This window comes from Epinephelus lanceolatus, chromosome 22 (genome assembly GCF_041903045.1).
Source record: "Epinephelus lanceolatus isolate andai-2023 chromosome 22, ASM4190304v1, whole genome shotgun sequence".
NCBI classification, from domain to species: domain Eukaryota; kingdom Metazoa; phylum Chordata; class Actinopteri; order Perciformes; family Serranidae; genus Epinephelus; species Epinephelus lanceolatus.
The window spans coordinates 4272943-4292071 of record NC_135755.1 but is presented as its reverse complement, the minus strand read 5'-3'; the positions used below and the strand labels follow the sequence as shown (position 1 = coordinate 4292071).

Genomic DNA, 19129 nt, shown 5'->3' with positions numbered 1-19129 from the left:
CTATTATTATACACATAATTATTAATACACCTCAGTTTCCACTTCATGTGACGTAAGTCACAAGCGTAACATGCTACACAGACTACTGCACTATGTTGCTATTGAAATACCTCGATTGACTTTTGGTTTACACGGGAAACTAATAACTGCCTTCGTGTGAAAGTCCAGAGTCTGTTTGACCCATTCACCTCCACTCCCAACTGCTCTATGTGGACTGCTGCAAAGGGTGCCTCTGTGCTTCAGTGTCTGACACTGAGGTCCACTGACAGAGCGGCGGTATTTGATGACTTGGGAGTGAATACAGGATGGTCAAAGATACAACAAAGCACAGAGCCCCTGAAAGGTTATGGAGGGACTATTTCTATGAACTGCTTTTGTGATCCTTCACTATTCTTTTGTGTTTCCAATATGTTAAACATTCTCTATGATACATATTTCAAAAATGAACTATTCTGTAGTTTTTTAGGGATTTTTTAAAAATGATTACAACTGTCTGAGCTCAGGCAATGTTTATGGGGAATATCAGTTTTTATGCATTTTTACTTTTTTCGTAGTGTTAGATTGAAAACAAAATATAGCATTCACCCAGTTAAGGACTCATTGTGTCCTCATGATGGCTGAAGGTATAACTTTTTAATGATTTTATATTTTACGATTTTTCTCTTTTGGTTATGTTATTTAACTTCTCTCCCACCATGACTGTTAAATTCAAAAAATAAAATTAGTTAATTAACCCTTTACAGGCCGGTTTCTGTGATGTACCACTCATCTCATTTTTATACAAAAAAAAGGACAACAACAAAAGTGAAATCATTTCAGTTTACAAGAGGTTGGAGGGATATTTTTTTAATACTTATATCTGCCTGAGGTCAGTCAATTTTCATGCAGAATATTAGTTCATATGCATTTTTACTTTTTGTACAGTGTAAGATTAAAGTAAAAGACTCATTGAGTCCCCTATTCAATTCCATGTAAATTTTTTGAGAATAATGGGTAAACCCTTGGCTGAAACAGTTACTGAAAAAGTTACTCTTCAACGCTCTCACTGCAGGGCTGGCAGTAGAATACCCTGACGCCATGCTCCTTCAGCCATCATGAGGACGCAATGAGTCATTACTGGGTGAGAGCTATTTTTTTTTCAATCTCACACTCCAAAAAAAAACCTAAAAAACTAGAGAATATTTCATTTTTTGGCTGTTTTTTGTATAAAAATGAGTGGTACATCACAGAAACCGGCCTGTAAAGCGTTCATTAACTAATTATATTGTTTGAATTATAACAGTCATGGTGGGAGAGAAGTTAAATAACATAACAAAAAAATAATAATCTTAAAAGATAAAGCCATTAAAAAGTTATGTCTTCAACCATTACGAGGATGCAATGAGTCCTTACTGGGTGAGAGCTATAAATTTAATTGCACATTGAATAAAAAAAAAAAAAAAAACTTTTAACTTTTTTTTTTTTTTGAAAAAAAACAGATAACAGATAAAGGCAAAACTTCCCCAAAGCATTTTGCCAAAGCATGATTGCAGCCAAAATGCTGCCTGCTCAATAGAGGAACGGGCGAGGTCCTTGCTGGGTGTAAGGGTTGATGCCAAGTCATTATTGTAGAAAAAAGACACATCTGACATCCAAACACACCATAAGGCTTAATGACAAACACTGAGGTAAAAGGGCAGTAAGTCCAAACCTGTCTGGTAGCTGCAATAGACTCTATATACACCAGTCAGCCAAAACATTAAAACCAGTGGTGGGTGAAGTGAGTAACATTGATGTAACGTGAAACTGCTTTATTCTGTGTTTTTACAGGTTTAAATTGAAGTTGAGGCCGGTGTTGGGCCATGCGTTTGTTTAGTGGTTGTTTTGTTTCACCAATGTACAAGTCTGGGCATTCCTCACTGCATTGGACAGCGTACACCAGGTTGCTCTTCTGGGTGTGTGGTGTACGGTCTTTTGGATGTACCAGTTTTTGTCTGAGTGTGTTACTGGGTTTGAAATACACAGGGATGTGGTGTTTGTTGAAGATCCTCCTGAGTACAAGAAAAAGACAATAGAATGCCTACAGAAACTACAGAATGAGGGCACCATTGATCGCCTACAATATCACAGTTTTACTCTCTTACTTTGTGAACAAATTAAGAGGTTTAAAAATGGATCCAGATGATACCATGGTATCCTATGATGTGACCTCCCTGTTCACTTGCATTCCAACCATGGAGGCAGTGGAAACAGACAGGCAACGTTTGCTACATGACAACACCCTCCATGACAGAACCCAGCTCAGTCCAGATCAGATATGCCAACTGCTAGATCTCTGCACATGGCCCAACACAGAAGGGCTAACTCGTCAGGGCAAGACTCAGCTGTCTATTTACACCTCAAGGAGAAAGCACACTCCTTTGAAGACAGCAACGTGCACATTTTGGACAGGGAAGACAGATGGTTTGAAAGAGGTGTAAAAGAAGCCATCTATGTGAAATTGGAAAAACCATCTCTCAACAGAGGAGGAGGTCTGCGACACCACCTATCCCCCACCTATAATGCTGTCCTTTCATCCTTGCCCAGGAGACTTAACAGCTTAACCTCTAAAAACAATGGTCGTTCACAAATGGCCTCATGTGACTCTAACGACTCCAATTGCAGTATTGCAGCAGGAGTTTCAACGACTGTCGTTGACACACCATTGGAGCACTAACGAACCAGTGACATCATTGGCCTTGTGAAGACCTCCTCAGAGGCTAGTCAGACAAGCATGAACTGATGAAGCCTCTTGGATAAGAGGTGAAACGTCTTCTAAGACAAAAACTAAATCCAGTTGCGTTCGATTCAGTTGCCTTGAGATACCAGTATCTTGCGTCATTACCACACGTGACATATGCCTGCACGTCGGCCACGCCGATTTGCATGAAGTGGTGTCTCATTTCTTAGGGAAAGATCTCTACCCTAATATTTCTCACTTCCCTTATCAAGGGTTATCTCACAAACAAGGGCACTTAATACCAAGTGGAAGATTTAAGGGGTAGAAATGGGATTGGGCTACGTGTTTCAGCCTCGGAGGTTACCCCTTGGTTGTAGGCTACTTGCAGTGTGTTCTCTGTTTGCAGTGTTTTTTTTCTAAATGCTGTGTCTGTATTGTCTTATTGGTGAAGATGTTTTAATAGTTTGCTTGTTTTGTGTCTCTAAAGTGTGTTGAGCTCTCAGGGCCACCGTGGGACCTCCTTAGCTAGTATGTGTTATCTGCACCTGATTAACTAGCCCAGCTGCTGCATATCTTTCCATTACATCAAATACTTTCAAAGGTTAATCATATTGTCTGCATGTATGTAGACACAAAATAATAAATGGAACATGGCAGTGTCAAAGTGCAGTGGTCACCCCAGCAAGGACCACAGCACAGCAGAATCACTGTGACACATGCATGTTTCTTAACTGATAAGTTTCTGAGTATTGTGAAAATGTTGCCTCTGTTCATGGGAACAGACAAATATTTCTCCTCAGTTCCCTGTTTTTGAGAGATGTTAAGATAAATGGCTGTATATAAGAACTGGTTTTCCTCTCAATCAGCACCTCCTCACAGGGTCCGCTGAATCTACAGACACTGCGATGAGAAGACAAGAAAAAGGAAGAAAGTGCTGCAGCAGGTTTGCACCAAACTTTATCATCCTCTGACTTTTATTCACAGGACTGACAGTCAGTACGGCTGTTCCCTAAACAAGTTTCAGTAACACGTCTGTCTCTCGTAGTCATCGTCACCATGAAGATGCTGATTGTGTCTGCACTTGTTTGTGCCACGATGGTTCTGACCAGAGCTGCTGGTGAGTATAATACATACGGTACAGATGTTAATAAACACAAACAGTCCAAGTCAATAACTGCAGTGTCAAACTTTCCAGCTCCTCCAGAGGAAACTCCCCAAGATGAAACAGGTGAGTGGCTTTAAGATTTTCACTTCAACAGAATGTGGTTGTTATGATGCTCTGCTGTGATGACTTCACCTGTGTTTAATGTCAATGAGCAGTTTCTCCTGATAAAAGCTTTGTGTCAGATGCTAATGTAACTTTATCTTATTTTATATCCTAATACGTTATATTGCTTTTTATTACTCATATAGGGCTATGTTATGTATTCCGATGTTTGTATTCTGTTGCAATTTTTTTATGTTTATGTAAAAAATTTTATGTCTGACCAGAGCAGCTGGTGAGTATAATACATATGGTACAGATGTTAATAAACACAAACAGTCCAAGTCAATAACTGCAGTGTCAAACTTTCCAGCTCCTCCAGAGGAAACTCCCCAAGATGAAACAGGTGAGTGGCTTTAAGATTTTCACTTCAAAAGAATGTGGTTGTTACGATGCGCTTTGTGTCAAATGCTTTTTATGTTTATTTAACCCATTTTTAACCAGGTTAGTCCCATTGAGATTAGTGATCTCTTTTTCAAGGGAGACCCGGCCAAGAGGGCAGCATAAATTTACAACACCAGCAAGGACAGAAAAAAACACAAACATAAAAGATACTCACTAAGATATAAATGATAAATACCTACAGGCATCAACAACCGTGCATGTGGGACAGACAATAAAAACAAATCTTGTGATCTCAGACTATAAAGTCAGATCTCTGAGCAATCAAAGTGCAAATGTACGATGGTAGTTTATCCAGAATGGCTATATACGTAAACAAACAAATACCAGTGACTGAGCCTACGCATAGTCAAAGATGGCCACCCAGCCCTGGAGTAAAGAGTACAATGATGAGTGAGGGCTTTACAGTTTGTAACAAACCTCAGAGCACTGTGATATACAGTATCTAACATGTGCAAACAGCGTGCAGATGCATTCATGTACAATAGATCACCATAATCAAGAACTGGTAAGAAGGTAGCAGAGATCAGTCTCCTTCTGGCCTCCATAGAGAAGCAGGACTTATTTCTGAACTAGAACCCTAACTCCAGTCTCAGCTTTTTAAGAAGATTTTCAACATGAGGTTTAAAAGAAAGACAGTCATCAAGCCAAACACCAAGATATTTAAAACTGGAGACAACTTCTAACTTCTTTCCCTAAGCAGAAATAATGTCAGCAGTGTTCTCAGGCTTTTTACGAGCATTTGAAAAATGCATTACCTTAGTTTTATCAACATTTAAAACCAGCTTTAGTTGCGAAAGCTGAATCTGTATAATATTAAAAACACCCTGCAGTTTGGCAAGAGCCTCAGCAATGGAGGGACCAGCACAATAGATCACAGTGTCATCTGCATAAAAATGAAAATAGGCTCCATCCACATTACAACCTGAACTATTAACCCTATGGGCCCGAACAACGCATAGTGCATCCAAATTCACACCTGTTCTTCTCTATTGATTTCCTCCGCGAAAAAAAAAAGATAAAGTTACACTAAAATCATGAATAACAGAGCTTTCGTGCAGCTCTGCACACACATTACTCTTGGACGGATTACTCGCAAATGCAGGCTCGCACAGGAATACCACGCATATCACATGAAAGCGCAGGAGCAGAGCTTTCCAATGATACCACACACATCATTGTGCTGTCATCCCATCACGCTGTAAATACAGATCAATTGTCTACAAAATAAAAACCTGACGAATTTCTTTACGATCCATTATACAGATCTTGTTATCAGTCACTTCATATAGTGAGGAATATCGTATCTTACCACGTCTTAGGCTTGCGTGTGTTTCTTCCTGTCTATCCACATTTGTAGTCCAGCTTTCAAGATGCAAATATCTCCATATTGTCCAGTTGACACTCCATCAAACTTTGTATGACAAGACCAGCCACTTCACCTTTGCGCACCCAGACAACTGCAGCGTAATTATGCATGCTGACAGGGCCGTAGTCACCATATACATTGAGGGGGACACGTGCCCCCCCACCAACAACAACAAACTTTGTTTACTGCAAACAAAGTGGCAAATATTATCTTGGAGGACATCAGTGCACTTGGTTGACTATTTTTCTATGATCTTAGATGTAAATATTGCATGTTTCTTTCAGATAAAACACATTTTTGACTTGTGAATGAGTCAATGGAATTTCTTGCAATAATGAAAAAATACTAGCAATCATGTCCGCCTGGCACAAGCCACATGTTTTGGACAGCTGTGAAGTGACAGAATGTCCCAGCATCATGGTTCTTATATTGCCAGATTCCAGAGAGTCTCCCCTCTTCATATATGGCAGAATATGTCAACTTCCAACTTGCTATGGTGAGATACATGTAAAAATGTAAGAATTTAGTCACACGGATTTGTTTTTTTCATTGATATAAAAATTAATATAAAATACAGGCACATAGAAGGACATGGAATGATGGCAAATCTGGTTAGCCCAGATTGTCCTGAAAAAAAAACAAGATATAGCATGTGTATGTAGCCTTTATAATGACTGTGATATGAACTTAAAAGTAAAGGCAGTAAAAAATACCCCCAAAACACCTAGGGCCCATAGGGTTAATAAAGATAGAAAATAACAGTGGACCCAAAACGGACCCCTAGGGTACACCATTAAAAACACTTAACCAAGAGAGCCCATCAAACTGGACCCATTGAGATCTTTCAGAGAGGTAGTTCACAAACCATCCGACTGCCTGGTCAGACACACCAATATTGTTCACTAACAAGTTTTTCAAGGATCTTAGCCAGAACTGACAATTTAGAAATGGGCCTATAATTAGTTAATACAATGCTAATGAAAATTTAATTTATTATGACTGCTAATGTTATATAATCATAGTTCTATATAGTATTATTTAGTGTTATGTTGTTTTTTATGCAGTGTGTTGAAAAATGCTGTTATATTAGCCTATATTGTGTTTTACACTATGAAATTTTGTATATTATTTTGTGTTGTCTGATCAAACACCATCATGTTATATTATATCAAGTTATATTTACTTATGTAATATCATTACATCATTACTCAAAACAATGTAATATATGAAAACAGTGAAATAACACACACACACATACATATATATATATGTATATATATATATGTATGTGTATATATATATATATATATATATTTATATAGTGCCATATTCACTTATGTAAATGTGTGTTATGTTATATTGTGTTTCTAAACGTGTAATATTATTTTGAGTTATTTACCAGACACCATGCTGTTGTATTTTGTTACATTGGCTTATGTTATTTTGTGTACTGTTACTTTATTTTGCATCATGTTATGTAATATGTTATTTTGTATATTGTCTTATATTCACTAATTTAAATCTTTTTTTTATTTTTTATCATGCACTATTTTGTTATATTGTTTTTGATTAACTGACATCACATTGTTCTGTGTTATTTGATCACACATCACTTTATGTTGTATTGAGTTATATCAACGTTTTATTTTTAATTTTATTACATTTTTATTTATTTCGCATTTTTTTTATCTTTTTGTGGGGGCGCCATGGTGGTGCAGTGGTTAGCCTTGTTGCCTCACAGCAAGAGGGTGGGGGGTCTGAACCCAAGGGTCGGGGAGCCCTTCTGTGTGGTGTTTGCATGTTCTCCCTGTGTCAGTGTGAGTTTCCTCCAGGTGCTCCAGCTTCCTCCCACAGTCCAAAGACATGCAGGTTAATTGGTGACTCTAAATTGTCCGTAGGTGTGAATGTGAGTGTGAATGGTTGTTTGTCTCTATGTGTCAGCCCTGTGATAGTCTGGTGACCTGTCCAGGGTGAACCCTGCCTCTCACCCAGTGTCAGCTGGGATGTCCTGGGAACATTTTACACGTTATTTTGTCTTGTTACGTAATATTGTGTTATGTTAACTCACGTATATTATATTTATGTTGTGTCATGTAATATTATGTTATGTTGTAGCGTCTTTGTGCCATCAAAATGAATCCATTTAATATAGTATGGAGACTTTCCCTGGAGACCCCACATTAACCAAACTCTAATGGTTCTCCACAGAGAGTCGCCTGGTCAAGAGATCGACAGCTTGTCCCTGGGGCTGGTCTTTGTTAGGTGGTCGCTGTTACCGCTACGTTCCAACACTTATGACCTGGGCTAGAGCTGAGGTAATATTGGTGACTTTGACTCAGGAGGCTTCTACAACAAGCTCATTTTGTTTGCATACACATGGACATTTGGTGACCTGGGGTCTTAATTCTTACTTTCCTTGACAACTCCTCTCTGTCCATCTGTCTCTCTGTTTGTCTCCACTGCAGAGAAACTGTCTGTCCATGGGTGGAAACCTTGCGTCTGTTCACAACATCCAGGAGTACTTTAATATTCAGAGGCTGATTTCTCAAGTCACTTATCACTCCCACCCGGCATGGATTGGAGGCTCTGATGCACAAGAGGTATTTTCATTGCACAACTATGAAATATTGCACAACAAATACATATAATATTTATTTAATGATGAATTATATTATAGTTCATGCCGTTATAATACTGTTGATGGTATCACATTACTCTTACATGAACTATACTTTTGTGACTTTGCAGTGACTAATCACACCACTATGTTACTTCACTTGAGACAGTATGTACAGGGTACTGTGGGCACAGGTGTCTTGTAATTTTGGCTTTAATTGCCTTTGTATAGTTCCTTATTCATATTTATAGTGTACCGTGCTCCTGGCCCGTATTCTGAATTTGTATCTGAATTCTCAGAGTTTTTATCCAGTTTAGTTCTTAAATCAGATAAAGTTATTATTGTAGGCGATTTTAACATTCATGTCGACGTTGATAATGACTCCCTGGCTACCGCGTTTATCTCATTATTAGACTCCATTGGCTTCAGTCAGGGTGTACATGAACCCACTCACTGTTTTAACCATACCCTCGATCTAGTTCTGACGTATGGAATTGAAATTGATAACCTAAAAGTCTTTCCACAGAATCCCTCGCTATCAGATCATTATCTGATTACTTTTGATTTCTTTTTACTCGATTACACGCCACTCAGCAACAGTTACTATACTAGATGTTTATCAGATAGTGCTGTCGCAAAATTTAAGGAAAAGATTACTTCGTCGTTAAATTCAATACCAATACCTTCAGTAACAGGTTTCCCGTGCCGACTTTAACCTCTCCCAAATTGATCATTTTGTTGATAGCGCCGTAGGCTCGCTGCGAACAACGCTCGACTCTGTAGCTCCTCTTAAAAAGAAGTTAACAAAGCAAAGAAAGTTTGCTCCTTGGTATAACTCTCAAACCCGTAAGTTAAAACAAATATTGCGAAAATTTGAAAGGAATTGGCGATTAACCAAACTGGAAGAATCTCGTTTAATCTGGGCAGACAGTCTCAAAACTTATAAGAGGGGCCTCCGCAATGCCAGAGCAAACTATTACTCAGCATTAATAGAAGAAAACAAGAACAACCCCAGGTTTCTTTTCAGCACTGTAGCCAGGCTGACTGAGAGTCAAAGCTCTATTGAGCCTTGTATTCCTTTAGCCCTTAGCAGTAATGATTTTATGAGCTTTTTTAATGACAAAATTCTAACTATTAGAGGCAAAATTCATGACCTCCTGCCCTCAGATGGTAGGCCTACCTATCTAACCTCAAACACAGCTGTAGAATCTAATATATATTTAGATTGCTTCTCCCCAATTTCTCTTCAAGAATTGACCGCAGTGATTTCTTCATCTAAATCATCAACGTGTCTCTTAGACCCCATCCCAACTAGGCTACTTAAGGAGGTCTTTCCTTTAGTTAACACTCATATATTAGATATGATCAATATATCCTTATTAACAGGCTATGTACCGCAGTCTTTTAAGGTAGCTGTAATTAAACCTCTCCTAAAAAAGCCCACCCTGGATCCAGAGGTGTTAGCCAACTATAGACCAATATCTAATCTTCCCTTTATGTCAAAGATCCTTGAGAAAGTAGTCGCAGACCAGCTGTGTGATTTTCTCCAGGATAATAATTTATTTGAGGAATTTCAGTCAGGATTTAGAGTGCATCATAGCACTGAGACAGCACTAGTTAAAATTACAAATGACCTTCTGATTGCTTCAGACAAAGGACTCGTCTCTGTTCTTGTTTTATTAGATCTTAGTGCGGCGTTTGACACAATTGACCATCAAATTCTACTGCAGAGACTGGATCACTTAATTGGCCTAAAAGGTTCTGCACTAAGCTGGTTTAAATCTTATTTATCTGATCGTTTTCAATTTGTTGACGTTCGTAATGGATCATCCTTACGTACCAAAGTTTGTTTTGGAGTTCCGCAAGGTTCTGTGCTCGGACCAATCCTATTTACTCTATATATGCTTCCTTTAGGTAACATCATTAGAAATCACTCTATAAATTTCCATTGTTATGCGGATGATACACAGTTGTATTTATCGATGAAGCCAGAAGAAAGTAATCAATTAACTAAACTCCATAACTGCCTTAAAGACATAAAAAATTGGATGAGCACCAATTTCCTGATGTTAAATTCAGACAAAACTGAAGTTATTGTTCTTGGCCCCAAACAACTCAGAGACTCTTTATCTGATGACATAGTTTCTCTAGATGGCATTGCTCTGGCCTCTAGCGCTACCGTAAGAAACCTCGGAGTAATATTTGATCAAGATTTGTCTTTTAATTCTCATTTAAAACAAACCTCACGGACTGCATTTTTTCATCTGCGTAATATTGCGAAAATTAGGCCTATCCTGACCCGAAAAGATGCAGAAAAATTGGTCCACGCTTTTGTTACCTCAAGGCTGGATTACTGTAACTCTCTATTATCAGGTAGCTCTAGTAAGTCCTTAAAAACTCTCCAAAGTCTCCAAAAGTAGATCAGGAGCCAGAGCCTTCAGCTATCAGGCTCCTCTCCTGTGGAATCATCTTCCTGTTACGGTCCGGGAGGCAGACACCGTCTCCACATTTAAGACTAGACTTAAGACTTTCCTCTTTGATAAAGCTTATAGTTAGGGCTGGCTCAGGCTTGCCCTGTACCAGCCCCTAGTTAGGCTGACTTAGGCCTAGTCTGCCGGAGGACCCCCTATAATACACCGGGCTCCCTCTCTCTCTCTCTATCTCTCTCTCTCTCTCTCTCTCTCTCTCTCTCTCTCTCTCTCTCTCTCATATTCTATTACTGCATCTTGCTAACTCGGCCATTCTGGATGTCACTAACTCGGCTTCTTCTCCGGAGCCTTTGTGCTCCACTGTCTCTCAGATTAACTCATATCACAGCGGTGCCTGGACAGCGTGACATGTGTGGTTGTGCTGCTGCCGTGGTCCTGCCAGATGCCTCCTGCTGCTGCTGCCATCATTAGTCATTAGTCATACTTCTACTGTTATTATACACATATGACTATTGTCACACAAGTATACTGTCAGATATTAATATATACTTTCAACATATTGTACCACAGTAGCCAGAACTATAACTATAATATTATTACTTTCATTAATGTTGTTGTAAGCTACTGTCATTACCTGCATATCTCTCTCTCTCTCTCTCTCTCTCTCTCTCTCTCTCTCTCTGTCTCATTGTGTCATATGGATTACTGTTAATTTATTATGCTTATCTGTTCTGTACGACATCTATTGCACGTCTGTCCGTCCTGGAAGAGGGATCCCTCCTCAGTTGCTCTTCCTGAGGTTTCTACCAATTTTTTTCACCGTTAAAGGGTTTTTTTGGGGAGTTTTTCCTTATCCGCTGTGAGGGTCTTAAGGACAGAGGGATGTCGTATGCTGTAAAGCCCTGTGAGGCAAATTGTGATTTGTGATATTGGGCTTTATAAATAAAATTGAATTGAATTGAATTTATATTCTTGTTTTTCTTAAATTCTTCTTTTTAAAATTTTTCTTTTTTGACCCCTCATTCTCCCATTTTTCACTTTTATTTTATGTAATGTTCTGTGCTACACTTTCTTTCAGGAGAGTGAATGGTTCTGGAGTAATGGCACACCTTCCCACTACCAGAAATGGTGTCATGGAGAGCCTAATAACAGGGGCGGCAGGGAGCATTGTCTGCAGATGAATCATGCAGGTAAAACAACATAGTGCTAATTGTAGCAGTGATGCTAATGATAAAATAGGAAGGAATACAGTGAGTTAACTCAGAAATATATCGTTCTGACATCTTCTGGTCAGTTGGTTGATGTGCTCTTGTCCCACCAAATTCTCATTGGTCGGACGGTCACTGGTGTTACTGTCATAAGACTGTGTGTCGACCAAAGCATTTTTATGGCTCTGTGCCAGCAATAGCCACATAATTAAGAGCCGACCACTTTGAGTGACAGACTGTCTGCTGATAGCGTCCTCGGCGTCTCAGTCAGATCCACGTACCCCTCACTCACACAGCGCCAGCCTCTTGCCCAACTATGTTCACCTCTGGCTCCAAAAAACCAAGATGGTGACGGCTGATGTGTCAAACATGAGGCTTCAAAACCACAAACAAATGGGTGATGTCACTGTAGCCACGTCCATTCTTTCTACAGTCCATGGTAAAAAGTGACGAGGGCAGCGTTTTACCCAAAGTTAAACATTTTTCAAATCTCTGTGACCAGAGAGAAAACAGCAACATGCATGGCTTAGTGAAGAAAAGTGAAGACGCTCAGGGCCTCATAATGACACTGAGGTTTGTAGCAGAGTGTAAACACACAACACTCCTGAGTCTCATTACAGCGCTGGCCTCAGAAAAAAACAAGCATGAATTCACGATAGCTGCGACCTCCACACCGAATTTCAGCCTCCTAGAACAAAAACTGTGACCACCAAACAGTGGAGACATATTGTGAAACCGACAGAGCAAGATAGAGCTGCTGGTCGCAGCTTCAAAATGCTTTGGATGACACACAACACTGCCAGGTAGATTTAGTTCATCTAGAGATAACATGAAGATTTTCTTCCCATCGACCAATCAGCTGGCTGAAGAATAAGATGAGTTTAGTTGACCAAGATTTTCTTTGACTGACAACAGCCCTCTCCAATTAATAAAGTTCAGTTTTTATTGTTAAAATTATTCATGATGAATCAGTTAGGAGTCACTGATCACATCACCAGTCTGAGGTCTTTGTTTGTGTCACATTCACTGACTCAACAAACATTTTATTTTTTTGCTTGCAGCTGACAAGTGCTGGAATGACCTCCCATGCTTCTCCCAGTTACCGTATGTCTGCGCCATGGATAGCAAATGATTCCAGGTCTGACACAGAGACATGAAGAACCCATTAAAAGCACAAACACTTGTGTTGTGTGCATGCTTTCATATACATCTTTCTTTACACCCTCAGTCTCATGTGAGCTGAGTTTTTCTTTGCTATCGCTGTAACGCTACTGAAGGAATGAAGTGACAAGTGACATAAACAGGAGCTGGATTGTCTCTGAGGCCTTGTGCCTTTAATGAGAGCAGACTGAATGTGTTATGAAAAGAATGCTTTTAGCACAAATCTACATATATTCTGCAAAGTAAACTCTTCTTTCTTGTCTTATGCAAAATTAAAGGCTCAAGCATCCAAACAAACTGGTCTGTCATAAATCTATCTATTACTGCAGTGTGGCTGTACACACGGCACCTTATACACCTCAGAGTGAAGCACTAAATAACACAAAATGACATGTGGGGTGTTGCACTCACCTTTGTAGCCTCCTTTTGTCCGTCACCAACAGAAAAAAGGAAACAGCACCATTTAGTTGAACTCACTGGAGCCACCAACTGGTGCTGATTCCTGCAGAGGTCAATGCCTAACTAATACCTCTTTTCCACCAAAATTAGCGTGTGTAGACGTTTTTTTAAACACTGGAAAACCCAGCAAAAATTGGCTATAGGCTCCTCTCGCATTGCCAGTAGACCAGCGCTGTGTACACAGCTCTGCAGCAGACGAGTATGCCTTTCTGTTTGTGGGGATTTTATTTGTCACGTGTGACTTCACAAACAGGCCGGACAACAGGTTAGTGAACAGCAGAAAGCAGCATGGAGGCCTGAGAAAACTTTACAATGATTACTTTTTATTATAAATCTCTTATTTATTCAGTCTGTCTTTCAAACTCGGTGCAGACTCATGTGAATTAATGTTTGAGTGCTGCTTGGGTGGAGACAGACAGTGTTTTGTGGTGGTGTGTTGTTGCATCTTGCTAGTTCAGGGACTAAAATTAACGTGTTTACCTGGGTGTTTCCATCAGTGCCGACTGAAGCTGGAGCCGATAAATACCTGTTACTACTGCAGAGATGTTTGACTTAGGTGTGAATGCTGATCAAGACGAGACTTACAGAATCTCGATTTTAAGGGGTGCAAGAAAACTCAAAAAACATACAGTAGGCCTTTATCTAAGGATTTCATTCATTTCTGTGAGGAAAACTAAATGAAATGACATTAATATTTCCAAGTTACATTATGATCAAAGACACAAACTTAAAAGAAATCTCACAGGAGAAGGACATCGTGATGACCTGATGAACACAAGCGAAATTCACAGAGCTGTCACTTTCTGTTTAAGAGCTCCGCCCTGCATTGGAAAAGTACTTGGTCAAAACATCCAAAAAGCAAACAGAACAACGGCCAAGCATCAGGAGGAAGAAAACACTGAATTTATCAGGAGAGGCCAATAAAGTGTGTATGACTATAAAAAACAAACAAACAAACAAAAAACAGTGTTACAGACAGGAAAACTCATCCCTGATTTAATCTTCACAAACTTCCTGCAGTTATTGTGTTCAGTATTTTGGTTAATTGCACAGTTGTTCTGTTATTGTTAAACACTGAATATAATAAGAAATATCCATAAATATGTCACTTAGTCAGGGGTGGTTCAGTTTACTCAATGATAGAAAAGAAGTCCCTGATGGAAAAGGCTGGGAACGCCGGGGTTAGATGGCCAAAGCAACTTCTTCTGATTCCATTTCACAACCTCCACTTCCTCTACTCTGTTTACCTGTGTATTACAGCCAAGTGTGAAGCGAAGTATAGGCCGCCAACTTCCAATGAAGCCTTTGAACCCTTTCTGGACTTCCCTTAAACCATTATTATCAATGAACAGACTACAAGAAGCCACCGGAGGGTCAAATGTTTAGGACTCAACCCCTGTATCGCCCCAGTCTTAACAAACACTTCTTTCAGCCATCTTTAGGCCAAAAAGAGGTAAAAAGTTCACTTGAGACCCCCCCAAAGTTCCAAATGTCATCTTTTGAAAGGATCCACCCTGGGGGCAACCCAACACGTTTGATTAACGACCCAAGCTAGGATCTTAAGACAATGATTTCTAAGATGTCCCATGATATCCCCTCGCATCACCCCGGGAAATCACGCCCTCCCCTCTCTTGCCAAATGTTTCTGTGTGACAAACCTGATATGTCTGTTGGAAGTGAAATTATACATTTTATCCATGTTATAACATTGTAAATGTGCATAATCCTTGTTTGTTAGTTGAATGATGTTTTTCTTATTTTCGTAAGGCAAAAATTAAGGGAATTGCAAAATACGGATTTTAATCCCTCATTTAACATGGAGCCACACTGCCATCTTGTAGCGGAGTTAAAGTGGGTTCCCTTAAGGAGCCCCAGATTACATTTAGAGTTAAAATATAGTTGGGTTTATTAATCAACCTGTTTTCATGAATATGTGCTTCCTCATTTTGTTTTCATCATATGTTGCAACTATAGGTTAGTCTAGAGTGTGTGTATTTGAAGCAGTCTATATGTGTACTCTGCTGATACACGTTGTATAATAATTGTATTCATTTTAATTGGATGTTAAGAACCGATTTTGACCATAATGTGAAGAGTACGTGCCTATCACGCGTAACATGTCAAAGTATATCATCGCGTAAAATAAAAAGCATTAAGTTCCCTTTAAAAAACAGTAATAAGCCTATTTTACAACTAAGAGACCGCCTTAACGAATCTGCCCACTTTGGCCGTATAAAAACAAGTGGGCTCGGCACATCTCTCTCTCTTCTTTTTTGATCTCTTCTTCTTTTCTTTTTTTTGTCTCTCTTCCATTTTGCCACTCTTCTTTTTCTTTCTTACGTTTTTCTTACGCTTTTATACTCGGTTCCTGTGTAACTCTTTCGTGCTCACGATCAAAGTTATTTTAAACTTATAAATTTTGCTTATCCAGTTTTCTTTTATCTCCAGTGTTTTCAACATTTTTATGCGCATTAATAATAACTTTGATAGCAATATGGTATGGCCAATGAGATTGCTTTCATTTTTCTAATAAGCGAGTAATTATAACAAAGTAGACAAGCGCCTGTTCGGCCTGCCTCTTCACCCAAAGATTCATCAGATCCAACGGCTGCCAGCCGTTCGGTGATGTCGAATAGGAGGTTTAATTATCTTAATCTTAATTTAGGATTCCTTAGATAAATATTTTGCACATCCCTGCATTCCGAATTTATCTATAGTCACATACTCTCTCACTATCGCCAAACTAAAGAATTGACACAAGTGTTACTTCCCATTTCAATCCATCTATAACCTATACATATATACATATATATATATATACATATGTGTGTGTGTGTGTGTGTGTGTGTGTACATATATATATATATATATATATATATATATATATATATATATACACTGTTGATTTTGTGTTGTGTCATATTATTATCATTTGCTATTCATTTAATCAGTTGTTACACATTTAGCCTAAATAAATCTTTATTTATCGCCAAGTTGTTGTCTGTGTATATTCCTTTTGGGCAGGAACTAAGATCCCTGTATGGAGAGTTCATAACCCAGATACTGAGATTGATTTATTATTGATAAGCGTGTTGACGAATTAATAATTGGTTTATGGAGTTATTAATTTGATTAGTTGCTTCCCACATTAAGAGGGTGGTGCCCCAAACTTTATTACGAGTGCAAAGATTCTCAAAAAGGTATTTCCCCTACATTCATTTGTTTGCTCAAAACCTATTTACATTTCTTTTTAGCAGTATTTCAAAAGTTTGTTTAAAACCGACTGTGAGCTGTTTCCATTAGGACTGCTTTCTATGGAGAAAAAAAAGTATTTTAAAAGGATACCAGCATGTCTGTGTATCATCTGGATTAACAGAGATGGAAGTGCTGCTGTTTGTAGTTCTGAGTCCCAAACATAACACTGTTTGTCATGGGGTGGCAGCACAAATTTCAGCAATCACAAACCTGACGCTTGACAGAACTGAAGAAATGTGAGAAGTTGTTTTTGTGTAATTCTGGTGAACTCACCCTTTGACCCCTTCTGTGGAGCAGATCAGGGCATTGAGGTGCAGATGTGCAGAACTGTGTCGGTGTGCAGGGTGTAGCTGATAAAGGGTGTTGATGATATTTACTCTGTGCAAACAAAGGTTAAAATATTAAACAAGGATGTTGTCTCAATGGGTTTCATCTCCTCTTTGACAATGTTCTCAAAGCTTCCGTGCAAAGCCAGGGAACAGATCCAAAACAATCGAACAAGTGAACCATGTGTCAGCACACACCATCATCATACCACAAAGTGTAGTGTCAGGGCCATATCCAAGGCTTATTAGTGGTGAAGTGGAACAGTTGTAAAACAACACACAGGAAACAATGACAGTATCATCATATGTCAAGTTACATTCAAACATTGAGCAAATTTTAACTGAATGTCCAAAAAAAAACAGCAACAGAAAATACAAATTAATGTCCGTTTCCATCCATTAGTGTTGTGTGAATATAAGAAGTTGGTTAGTTTGACTCACAGGATGTAGACTGTGGTTATCAGCCTGCCATTAGCTGCTTATTTCAGACAGAGCTCACCTCACACTCTATTTTATGATATGCGGCCAGACAATATCAGTTCATAACCCGGTTGGACACCACATGGGTAAAGCCAAAGTACTATCCAGGAAGTACCCACCCGTCCCTCCATAACAATGTACTTTAAACATATTTTATCTCTCTCTTTACCTCTTTTTATGCCTCTGCACTCCTGAGTCTCATTACAGCACCAGTCTCAGAAAAAACAAGCATGAATTCAAGTTTCAGCCTCCTAGGGCAAAAACTGTGGAGTGAGATAGAGCTGCTGGTCGCAGCTTCAAAAAATGCTTTGGATGACACACAACACTGCCAGGTAGATTTAGTTCATCCAGCGATAACATGAAGATATTTTTTTCTCATCGACCAATCAGCTGGTTGAATTTAAAGTAGAATTTCAGTTGTCCAAAATTTTCTTTAACTGACTGCAGCTGACAAATATACTGATAATTTTTCCAAGTAATAAAAATCAGTCTTATAATTAAAACTATTGATAAAAAAAATTCAGACAAACAGCTGTAGGAACAATACCTTTTAAAGAATGTTTGCACTCGTAATAAAGTTTGGGGCACCACCCTCCTAATGAGGGAAGCAACTAATCAAATGAATAACTCTGGAAACCAATTAGCTATTAATTCATCAGTACACTTATAAATAATGAATCGATGTCAGTATCTGGGTTATGAATTCGTCATACAGTGATCTTCCAGCTCAAAAGGAATATCCACAGAAAACGACTTGGCAATAAATGAAGATTTATTTAGGCTAAATGTGTAACAGCTGAGTAAATGAATAGCAAATGATAATAATATGAGATGACACAAAATCAACAGTATGTATAAATGGATTGAGACAAGAGGTAACACTCGTGTAAGTTATTTAGTTTGGCGACAGTGAGAGAGAGTATGTGGCTATAGATAAATTGGGGACACAGGGATGCCCAAAACCATTTACCTAAGGAAACTTAAATTAAGGTCAGAATAATTAAGCCTCCTATTCGACATCAACTTACCACAACACAGCGGCTGCACCAGGTGAGGGAAATTCTTTGCCTACTTTCTTAGCAGCGTTGAATCAGGCGGACATTTGTCCTGAGGACCCCGGACTGTCGCTTTGCAGCTCCCGGACTTCCCAGCAGAATGACACTGGCTGGAACACAGTGGTGGAGGAGCAGTTGAGCCTGACTGTGACGTCCTTCAGGTGGTCCTCAAACGTTGGTTCTCTTAAGCTGCAGAGAGTCTCTGAATTTGGCAAAAGAACCACTGTGACAAGTACCTGGCAGCTGCTGGCTCCGATGAAACTTGGGTGGAGAGGCCAGTTGAACAGTCGCTCGTCTGATTTGTTATGATTACTCGCTTATCATGAAGTTGACATTTAACATTTAGATTTATATTTAATATTTAGATTTAACATTTAGATTTATATTTAATATTTAGATTTAACAT

General features: G+C 39.0%; 1 protein-coding gene across 1 annotated transcript in view; it reads left to right on the top strand.

Annotated features, from left to right (window-relative positions):
- The first annotated feature begins 3564 nt into the window (after positions 1–3564).
- The window catches only part of LOC117246254 (type-2 ice-structuring protein-like), a 28735-nt gene continuing 13170 nt past the window's right edge, over positions 3565–19129 (top strand). The window contains exon 1 of the mRNA XM_078164034.1: positions 3565–3641. The gene's annotated coding sequence lies outside the window, so the exon portion shown is untranslated. The remainder of the gene's footprint in view (positions 3642–19129) is intronic.